A 10,161-nucleotide genomic window follows, 5' to 3' on the forward strand; every position below is an offset into this window, starting at 1 on the left:
GCTACTCCATCCCCATGTGTTGTTGATGAACTTCTTGGCACATTGTTAGATAGACAAAGTCACTCTTTCTACTATAATCTATTGTAGAATTTTTGAGATCCCACACCTTCTTAGAAATACACTTAACATCATATAAATTTGCAACAGTGTGATGTTAACATAGGCATCAAAGCCCTATAGTTATGATGAAAAGGATTTCTAAGAAAATGCTATTTTTTAGCATCAATATTTTGTGGTGAAGTATTTACCCTTTGTGGGAATGTGAGACAATTAAAATCCCTATAATGATTGAAAAAATAAAGGACCCCTCTCAATGAACAATTGTCCCCTTCGTGGAAATGTGTTCTCATGAAAGTTTCTTCATCAAGCTCACTGCATATTACTAATGATGATGTTTGATTCTCCATTATCTTTCGGTAAACCACCCTAGTTGAGATCTTACAAAGGTTTGTTTTACCAATGTATTACTTTTTCATCTGCTAGGCTTGAGATGAAATATATTTAGACCACCTATCATTTGGATTCTATTTTGGAACCACCACCATTAAATCCAATTTTCTTGCATTAAGATTGAAATTGATCTAGGTTAGATCCACAGGCTTTTAGTCTGCCTGCTTCACATCCCACAAATGTATCCAAGAACTAACCCCTTCTTTTTACATACATCTAGCTCTAGGAAGATCAATCTAAGCCCGTGGCTTATTTCTAGTAGTAACAGCCCACCCCCACCATATATTTTCATATAGATCGACATCCCCACACAAATTTTCTCTCCCCTTTCATGCCTCCACTAGGCCTGAAATTAGATTGATCCCACAATTCTTGATAAGAACCACAAACAAAATCTATCATACCATGACAGGACCTTCCAACAAACCCACTCCTCTTCCCTTCCTATGTGAAATGAAACCATTTAACTTTATCTTAAACTTTTGAACTTGACATTCAAACATCCAAGGTTATTTTGCATAACATGGATACGTTTGTCTTCCCAACATTTGGGACCCCTAAACCTCCTCTCAAGTTTGAGACTTTCACTACTTCCTAGGGTATATAATGAAGTGTAACTTTCCCCCTAGCTTAAAGAAAGACACACAATAGTCTCACTATCTCAATCTAGTGACTACTCTTGTGTGGTCTGATAAGTAGTGGTAGTAGACAAAACCTATTATATGATAAAAAATCTAACCGTTCCAACCCAAGAAAAGCCCATGCCAATGTTGCACATTTTCCTTAACTTTCTTCATAAACCATTCAAATATTTGCCTGAGTGAAAGGCCCAACCCAAAGGAGACCCCAAATATCTAATAACCAGGCCTCTTTAAACCCCACTTCATTAGGGCTGCCTCTTTGCCCATGCTAGTAAGGCATTCAAATTAATACTAAGTGCAAAAATATTGGACCAACTTAATTTCAAGCCTAGACCTTACAAAGTGTTCAACACAAGCTTGCCACACTTTTTTGAGTTTCCATTGAAAATGCATAGTGTTGTTGGCAATTGATAGGGGGCAGATCTATTTACCTGAGGGTAGTGGAACACCTTGAATCAAACCTTTATCCACACGGGACCCCAACATATTGATGACGGGCAACGGTACAAAGGGTAATCAATAAAGGATCTAGTGGGTGGCCCTACATAAGGGACCTCATATGTCCCACAAACCCTCCAATGAGGCAAAAAATTAACAAACAAAGAGGCTACTATCTTCCCATACATTGAGTGAATTACCATTCGTTCTATAATAGGCTTGAACAAATTTTCTAGATTAAAATTGCAATGTTGCACTGAAGAGGAAGCATAATCAAGGACATAAAAGACATTAATATGTTTTGAAATATATATTAGCTTAATAAAACCTTGTTCTCAGTTTAGAGGGGCGATTTTTGCAAGGATGTGAACATCAGCCTCATAAAGCTATTTTCTCTCTATTTTCTAAGCTCTAAAATAGAGTTAAGTTGGGGATTGGAGGCCATCCTTGATGTTAAATAGATCCTACAAGGGCATTGCCAAAGCCTTGTCTTTAAGAATCAAAGAAGTTTGCCATGTCCACCAAATCCTTTGTGATGATGACGTGCCAGAACGACACAAAATTTAGAGGTTATCCCATCTAAATACGAGGAATTCTCCTTCTCCATGCCATTCACCACCTCCCACAAGTTGACTTCAATGAAAGGCCTAGCCTGCCTATCCTTTGGACATCAAGCACTCTATAGCCCACACCAACTAGGATCTCTTGGATGTTCTCCCTCCACAAAATTTGGAATTCCTGCAAAACTCACAACAACACCCAATTTTGATCTAAACACTTCAAAAATGGGCCAAAATTGTGTAACAATGCTCCCCTTGAATCTATCACCCAATCTACTAATTCCCTAGCCTGCTTCCTCGTGATACATTGGAAAAATAACTCAAAGGAACTATTCAACAGATAACCACAACTATCTACTTAAAATTTTGAGCTTCCCAACGTGAATGGCATCTTCAACCTCTACGAAAAGTGTTGCAACAAACCAATCTATAAGGGCCAAATCAAGGGATTCCTTCAAGTATCCCTGATATATCGAAGCTAACCATCCATCTTAGCTTTTTCCAAATGACTCCAAGCATTCCATTCTTTGCAACACTCACCACTCCTCATATTGAGGCATCCCACCTGGTGTATGACTCTCCTATTCTAGCTCCACATCTCCTCTAAGTTTGTCTAGTTACTTTGCAAAATATCTTACATAGAAAAATCATTTTATTGAATAGGTAAGGATCTCCCCATTTCAATAGGTAAGGAAAAACATTATGATGCATGAACATGATTTGAAACACTGATACTCAAAAGATGCTCCTCACCCATCAAGGCACAATTCCACCACCCTACCATAGAAGCATAACAAAGATCAATCCTACCCTCATGAAAATGCTCACCCTTTCTTTAGTTGTTCCATGAGAGCCCTCTAGCCCATCTAGATCCATCTCCAAGCAATCAATAAGACACAGCTCCTCCCAACAAGCCAACTCTTGTCTGTTGGAATTTGGGAAAAGGATAATTGACTTCTTTATTTATAACCAATCAAAGAAAATCTTTCTATAGACAATTGTAGCCAAAGCTAGATCAAATATATAGAAGAGAATCAATATAGTGACTAAATATAAAATTTGTGGAAAGATACAATGACTTTACGAAATGATCCAAAGGGGAATTCGGTGCATGCACATTGAGCACATTAAATTCAAAACCCACCACTTACATAGATATTACTAAAAGTGACCCCTATTAGATTAGCTCTTTTGATCCTAAAGGCTCTCTCACAAACCCTCCTTTGATCCTAAAGGCTCTCTCATAAACCCTCCTTTGCTACAAATGGGAAAATTAGAAAAAATAGTCCATCATTCTCACCATATTCCTATAAGAGGATAATATTCAACTTCCTATCTCTGAATAGCGAGACACAAGCTTTTTTTAAACTTAATCACAACACCCATGACATCCCACGGTAGTAAGGAAAAACTTACCTTACTCCCCTCAACCCCATGATAGTAAGGAAAAACTTTCCTTACTCCCCTCAACCCCTTCACCCTATTGCTGCACAAACACCTTATATGGATCATTTAAAATAAAATCGGTTTTGTTTACCTACTCATGAACTCCTTGCACTCTCCTTGCAGCATGCTTAAGTCATTTTGAAACTCCTTGGGTCGCCTTAATATTGGATTCCGTGACCAAAGGATTCTAGGTATTTTGTTTCTTGTGATTAGCTTTCGGTCAGTCTCCTTCTTAGATTCTGCCATGAGTTAAGTCAAAAGATTGAGGCACAATCTCTTGACTAGTAGACGGAGGAGATTCCTTGGTTTGGAGAGATTTCTTGTCCACTTGCACCTCTTTTGACGCCACCATAATCTCTGAAGGCTCAACTATTTTACTTTTTTCTCTGGAACCTCCACCATTGCTTTGACTTTTTAGCCACTTTATTCCATGATTCTTTTGTTTCTCTACTTGACATCTTATCATCCACTTGGGGCTTATCAGCCTTTGTTGGAGTGGAGAACAGAGACTTGGACTATTGAATGTCACATGCATTGGGTTGTATCGGAGACAATCCAACTGCTTGATCCTCCTTTGTGTCAAAGATCTTCTGGGAGTGAATTTTTCTCCTCTCTTAATGGGCAATTCTACCCAAAATGTCCGATATTCTTACACAAAAAGCATGCATCAAGAAATGGACCAAAACAAACTTGTTGATTATGAACCACATTGTTTGAATGCTTAACATCAAAGAAATCTGTGGCTTCTTGCCATTTATCCCAAAGCATTTACACACTTCTCACACCGAACGACAATGTAGATGATTAAGGAACGAGAAACACTTTATCTAACAAGATTGCCAATCTCTTCACCATGCCACCCATCCGAGGAGAAAGATTGAGAAAGTCCATACTGGGTGGCAGACTTGAAAAAGAAGCTCGTCAGTACTGAAGTTACAAGGACCCCATGGAATAACCAACATGATCACCCCTATAAAGAGAAATGTGCTACCCAGTAAATTGTTCCTAAGAGTCTATTTAAGCAAAAAGAAGCTTTTTCCCAAGTAGCATAATTAGAGGGGAAACTCACTTTCAAATGCTAAATAGTAATCCAACACCTCCATAGAAGAAATCATGCTGCTGAAGAAAGGATACAATTCACCTTTGGAGAGACTCTCTAGCTCTAGTTTGACTATGTCAAGTTGCATCTCACAAATAATTGTGCGTCTTCTACAACCTTGGAAGGGTTACTCATAAATATGTAAGCATAACATGTGGGTCAACATAAAAAGTTTTTAACATCCTCCTTTTACAGCTTTTTCACATATAGAAGGGTATCATATAAAGGGGGTATTCACAGATTGAATGGAAAAAGGGTGTGCTTTATTCATGATAAATTTACAGATAAGGGGTTTTACGAAATAGATCTTGACCACATGTGATATATACGGTTTATACATAGTGAAACCCCCCCGCCCCCCCCCCCTGGAGCTACAAATTTTCCCGGCAATCTTTGCTCTCTGATTCTTTCTCATCGCATTGAACTGCAATTGGCAACTGCCAGGCCTTCACATTGGAGAGCAGAGAGATTCCCCCTTACTATTCATTCATAATTGTACTGATGACGTATGAGGATTTCTTGTCAGGCTCGACAATCTCTCCCCCTCACCAACCCCTTGCTGTGATATCCCATCCTAGGAACTCGTAGTGCTCATCGATCCTCCCTCTTGTGTTGCTCAGAGTTCACTCTGGAGCCCGTAGTTTGTCATTACATGAAGTGGGAACATGCGTGGGTATGTTAACATCACCTAATGGGTCGCCCAAATTCAAAAATTCGTAGCTCCTCAAAGAGACAATGAATGAAGCCCGAACTAGTCGCAAACTTCATCTCATTTTTCATAGAAAATTCACACACTGCAAGAACACATAAATGCACACAAATAGAGCAATATCACAAACGAGCACATACAACGTAAACATCACAAATGAACACAACGAAGGGCAAGTATGAAGGAGGAAGAAGAGGTGTAAGGAGGAGGACCAACGGGAGCGGCGAGGAGGTGCAAGAGAAGCGAGGAGGAGGTGACGCAACGCAAAGAAGATGAAGTGACGGCGAGGAGGTGCAAGAGGAGGGAGGCGAAGATGAGGATGGGAGAAGGAAAAAGGAGACTGAACCTCCTTGCTCCTAATCACCCAGCTTCAGCGCCTAAGGGCAGAGGCGACTCGGAGGGCTGAGCGAGAGGGACTGGAGGGGACGAAAGAAGAGGGCTGAGCGAGGAGGCTTGGAGGCTTTATCGCATGGGATAATTCTAGATTTACTTAATTGATTCCCCATAACCTATCTTACATCGCCACTATCCGTCCGAGTCGTAATAACTAATACCATTTTTTACCAACTGGGGGCCGCTATTAGGGGACAAACGGAGAAGCGGGTATTAAATTTTATTTTCCCAATCGTGTCCCTCAAGGGCGTCAGTACTGGCATGGAGAAGTTCAATCAAAAGAGCTTATCGTGGTCGGCATCTCGTCTACTCACAAGAAAGTGGGTACACCGCAATTCATACCAACTTTTAGATCTGTTCGTATCACTCAATGTTGGCATCAACGCCAAGCCCATGCACGAGTCCATCGACTTCGCATTCTCGTGAACCTGACTCGCATCTGAAATTCTGAATCATCTGATCTAGTTCACCACCCACCAATTTCTCGCATTCTTTGCATATATGTCGTGTGTTCCTCTCCTACTGCGCTGTAAGCCCGCAAGTTCCATCGCGCCACAGCTGATTACCACATTGATTGGACCTCTCCCGTCGCTAGCAAGAGCTCATGGAGTTCTTTTTGCCCAATAACAGATTCGTACGTGCTAAATGCTACGTACTTTTAGCGGTCGGAATCCGTGATACAGCGATCCTGCACCTACGGGGATGTCGAGTCACCTATTTAGCAAGTCCATCGCCTAGAGCCAAAAACGTGCGGAGGTTGGAACAAATAGATGCGAGGGACTTGGGAAGAGAGAGACATAGAGAGAGAGAGAGAGAGAGAGAGAGAGAGAGAGAGATGTGGCAAGAAAGCAAGAGTTGGGTGAGGATATAGACAGGTTATAACTTTCTGGAGAGAGGGGCCATGTGTCATATCCTCTCCCCACCCCAAATACCCTTCCCCCCCTCACCCCCCTCTCATGCTAATGGATTTTTCTCTCTCATAGCCCCCCTTTCGAGACGTGCCATTCTCTCGTGATTGGAAAGGGGGAGACGTAGGCTATTCATTTGACGTCCCCAGCTGTCTTCAAACCCCAACTATAACTTTCTCCTACTTCCGTCATAGGAATGTCAAGATTACGTTGTTTCTTCCTTCTACATGATTGCGTGCCGATCTACTTCTCGACTTCCTCATTGCCGAAATGCTTTTTGCTTGCCTCTCTACATTTTTTAAAAATGGCTTTTGCCTGTTCGATGTGAAATGCAAATGGAATGGGGGTTTCTCGCTGCTTTACTCGACCTTCCCAAAGGATTCCTAGCTCGCCCCCTAATGCTTTTCATGAGCACTAATACAAAGAGAATAGAGATGAGCTGTGCCAAGGATCCCTCAGAGATCACAAAACTTGATCCAGAATCAGATAGCTCCATCGAGCCACCTCCAACACGCCTAGATGGACCTACTGAATTAACAAGATCGAAACACTTGCATAATCTCAAATCAAACTAGGCAACCAAAATCTCAGATGCAAAATGCTAAACACCGTAGAAGTTTCAACTAGATCAGCACAATACAGGCACAATACATGAGTTATTGACAATTCAACTCCAAAAATACGCATTTCAGATACAAATGCAAAACGTTGTGGAAGATGCCAAAACCAATGTTGATATTGAGGTAGAATGCTTGAAATAATCTGGCAAGAAGGAGTGGTTGATCGCAACTAGTTTTGGGAGATGCATCATCAACACACAATAGTTTCATACTTCATCCTTCCTTTCATGCTTCCTTGTAGGATGTTGAGAGCAGATCTCCCACTGAGCATAATCAACAGTAGAAAGCATTCACGATGGCTCTTTCTTAGCATACCTATATGCAGACTGAGCACGGATGTTTTTGGGCCTCAGTTTGCCTTTCTACAACTACACTCAACATACACTGCTCTCTAGAAGGTGTCAAAAGAGAAATCAATCCATGCAAAATTGCCACAAAATGCAATGACCCAAAGATGCGGGAGATTCAAGACTCTTAAAGCATCTGTCCAATTATTCTATGACAGGCTATGACTATGTAGGCTTCATCTAATTTTGATGAGGGTACACAATTGGCTTATTCTTTCTAGTGCTCATGAGAACATCGCCTTGTTGTTCAAGCTTTTCAAGCCTTACTTGTCCACAGTAACCATGAAGTTAATTGGAAATAAGCTTGTACAAAGTACACTCATGGGGTGATTTGCTATGTGGGATATAGAATCATGAGACGTCTCGAAAGCAATGTAGAAGACTTTTGCCTACGTCTATTTTTGAGAAGGAGATCATTGCTAATTGTCGACCTTGATCTTCATACACACATGGTTCAATCTTTATCAGATTGTCCTTGCACATGCAAATTTTTGTTTTGTCTGCAGTCATTTGTTGTCAGGTGACATGGAATTTGATGTTTTGTAGAGGAATGTCTTCGGATAGACAACTTGGTTCAAAAGAACTACGGTCAATCAATCCACCTGAAACAATTCAGGGATTAATATGTTCTGATCACTTGGGTACTCAACTTATGAGTGTCTTCAATAATTTTATCTTTCTAAAAGAGAAACTTGATGAATCTCTCATTTTCTCTTTGTTGTGAGAGCACATGTTTTGGAGACTTGAACTAATATAGAATATCTTTAACATCCTATGGCTTGCCATGGGTTACACACTAGTTGCTTTGGAGTGATGGAGTTCTCGTTGACTCCATGTCTCCTAGGTCGCTTGTAAACATGATAGTTTATGTAGTATGCCCATGGAAAATTCCTCCTCTCTACATGAGTTTTAGTGTCGGTAGAGTAGTTGGTGTGCTACATGTTTAGGGCCCCCAACCTTCCCATGAAAGCCTTTAAAATCAAGGAAATTGAAGTGAATATGGTCAAAGGGTCTATCATGAGATGAAGCCTCCCCTATAACTCTCAGTCATAGAAAAAGTCTCCCCCATTATCATTTGTAGAAAAAGCTTGCCTTGTTGATGTCACTAGCATGAATGCTGACGCATTGACAAATCTTTACATGGTTCTACCATTCACTTTGACCTCCATGATCGTAAGAGCCTTAGACCTATAGGCCCCTCGAGAAAACAAAAGGACTCATGCTCTTGTTAATTTCCAATTTTTGCTAGAAAGGCCTCCTAATCGTGTTTCACTCATATCATCATCACCATCACCATTACCATCACAAAGCCTTTGTCTTACAATATGTGGTCTTACATTAAACACCATCACCATCACAAAGCCTTTGTCTCACAATATGTGGTCTTGCATTAAACTACTATGACTTTAAAAGAGCATGAACCACATACGTTACCTAAACCATTAAAAATGGCAATCAACCTTAAATAAGTCCCTTGAATTATCTTAGAGGCAAGTGGTAGGGAAGGTCAGGGGGTAAAAAGGTGAGTGAATAGGGGACTGGCCCTCTTGATTATTTATGAGGGAAAAAATGTAAAACCCTTTAAATTTACAATTACTATTTCACAACCTCTTCATACGTAGCCTAATAGAGAAATACCTTATGAGTACGTACAAGAACTATTGAGTTAAACACTCCCCTCATATGAAAATTTAAGCTATCTCTTTGACCTTAGCTTAAATGGGCTATCTCCATTTCCCCCCATAAGATATCAAGAAGAAATCATTTGAAGTTCCTCATTTAAAACTTGACCTTTTATTTTATTTTTCTCCTCCTTACGTCAAGTTATGTTTATGGAATAATTTTTTGAGACTAAGGACCTTTAGAATAAATATATGAGAACTATAGATGAGCATACTAATGTAGGAATTATGTGTCAAGTAGTTATTAACACAATTATGAATTCAATGGAAAACTTTATAAAATTATTAAATGAATATATACATTTAATTACTAAATCTGATAGATGGTAATCTGTATTGGATAATAAAGGCATAAATACAAATATGGACAATGGACTTTTAACATGACTTAAAACTATAATATTTTTGCAAGCTATGTGACAAAAGGAAGGTTATATAATAAAGATAGGTGCGATAAAGGTGCTTGCACTAAATTAGAAAAAGAAACAATATTTGAATTTTTATTACAATTTCACATTACAAGCCCACAAAACTATATTTTTTGGATACATTGAATGGATTAAGGATTAATCTTTTAACATTTAGTAAGTTTGATAAAATCGTGATATAGTTTTAAGGTTAAAGTGCAAAACAAAATAAATAACACAAAAGTATAATATTTTTGCAAGCTATATGACAAAAGGAAGGTTATGTAATAAAGATAGGTGTGATAAAGGTGCTTGCACTAAATTAGAAAAAGAAAAAAACTATATGAAGACATGCAAGAATGCTCAAGTGGAAAGAAACAAATAGTCATAGAAATCCAGCATCAATTATATTATAAAAGAGTTCTCTATTTACAATAGCTTGTGGTGGTGTGGTGTTGATA

This window comes from Dipteris shenzhenensis, chromosome 9 (genome assembly GCF_047967505.1).
Source record: "Dipteris shenzhenensis isolate YYH24624 ecotype China chromosome 9, Dip_SZ_1.0, whole genome shotgun sequence".
NCBI lineage: Eukaryota > Viridiplantae > Streptophyta > Polypodiopsida > Gleicheniales > Dipteridaceae > Dipteris > Dipteris shenzhenensis.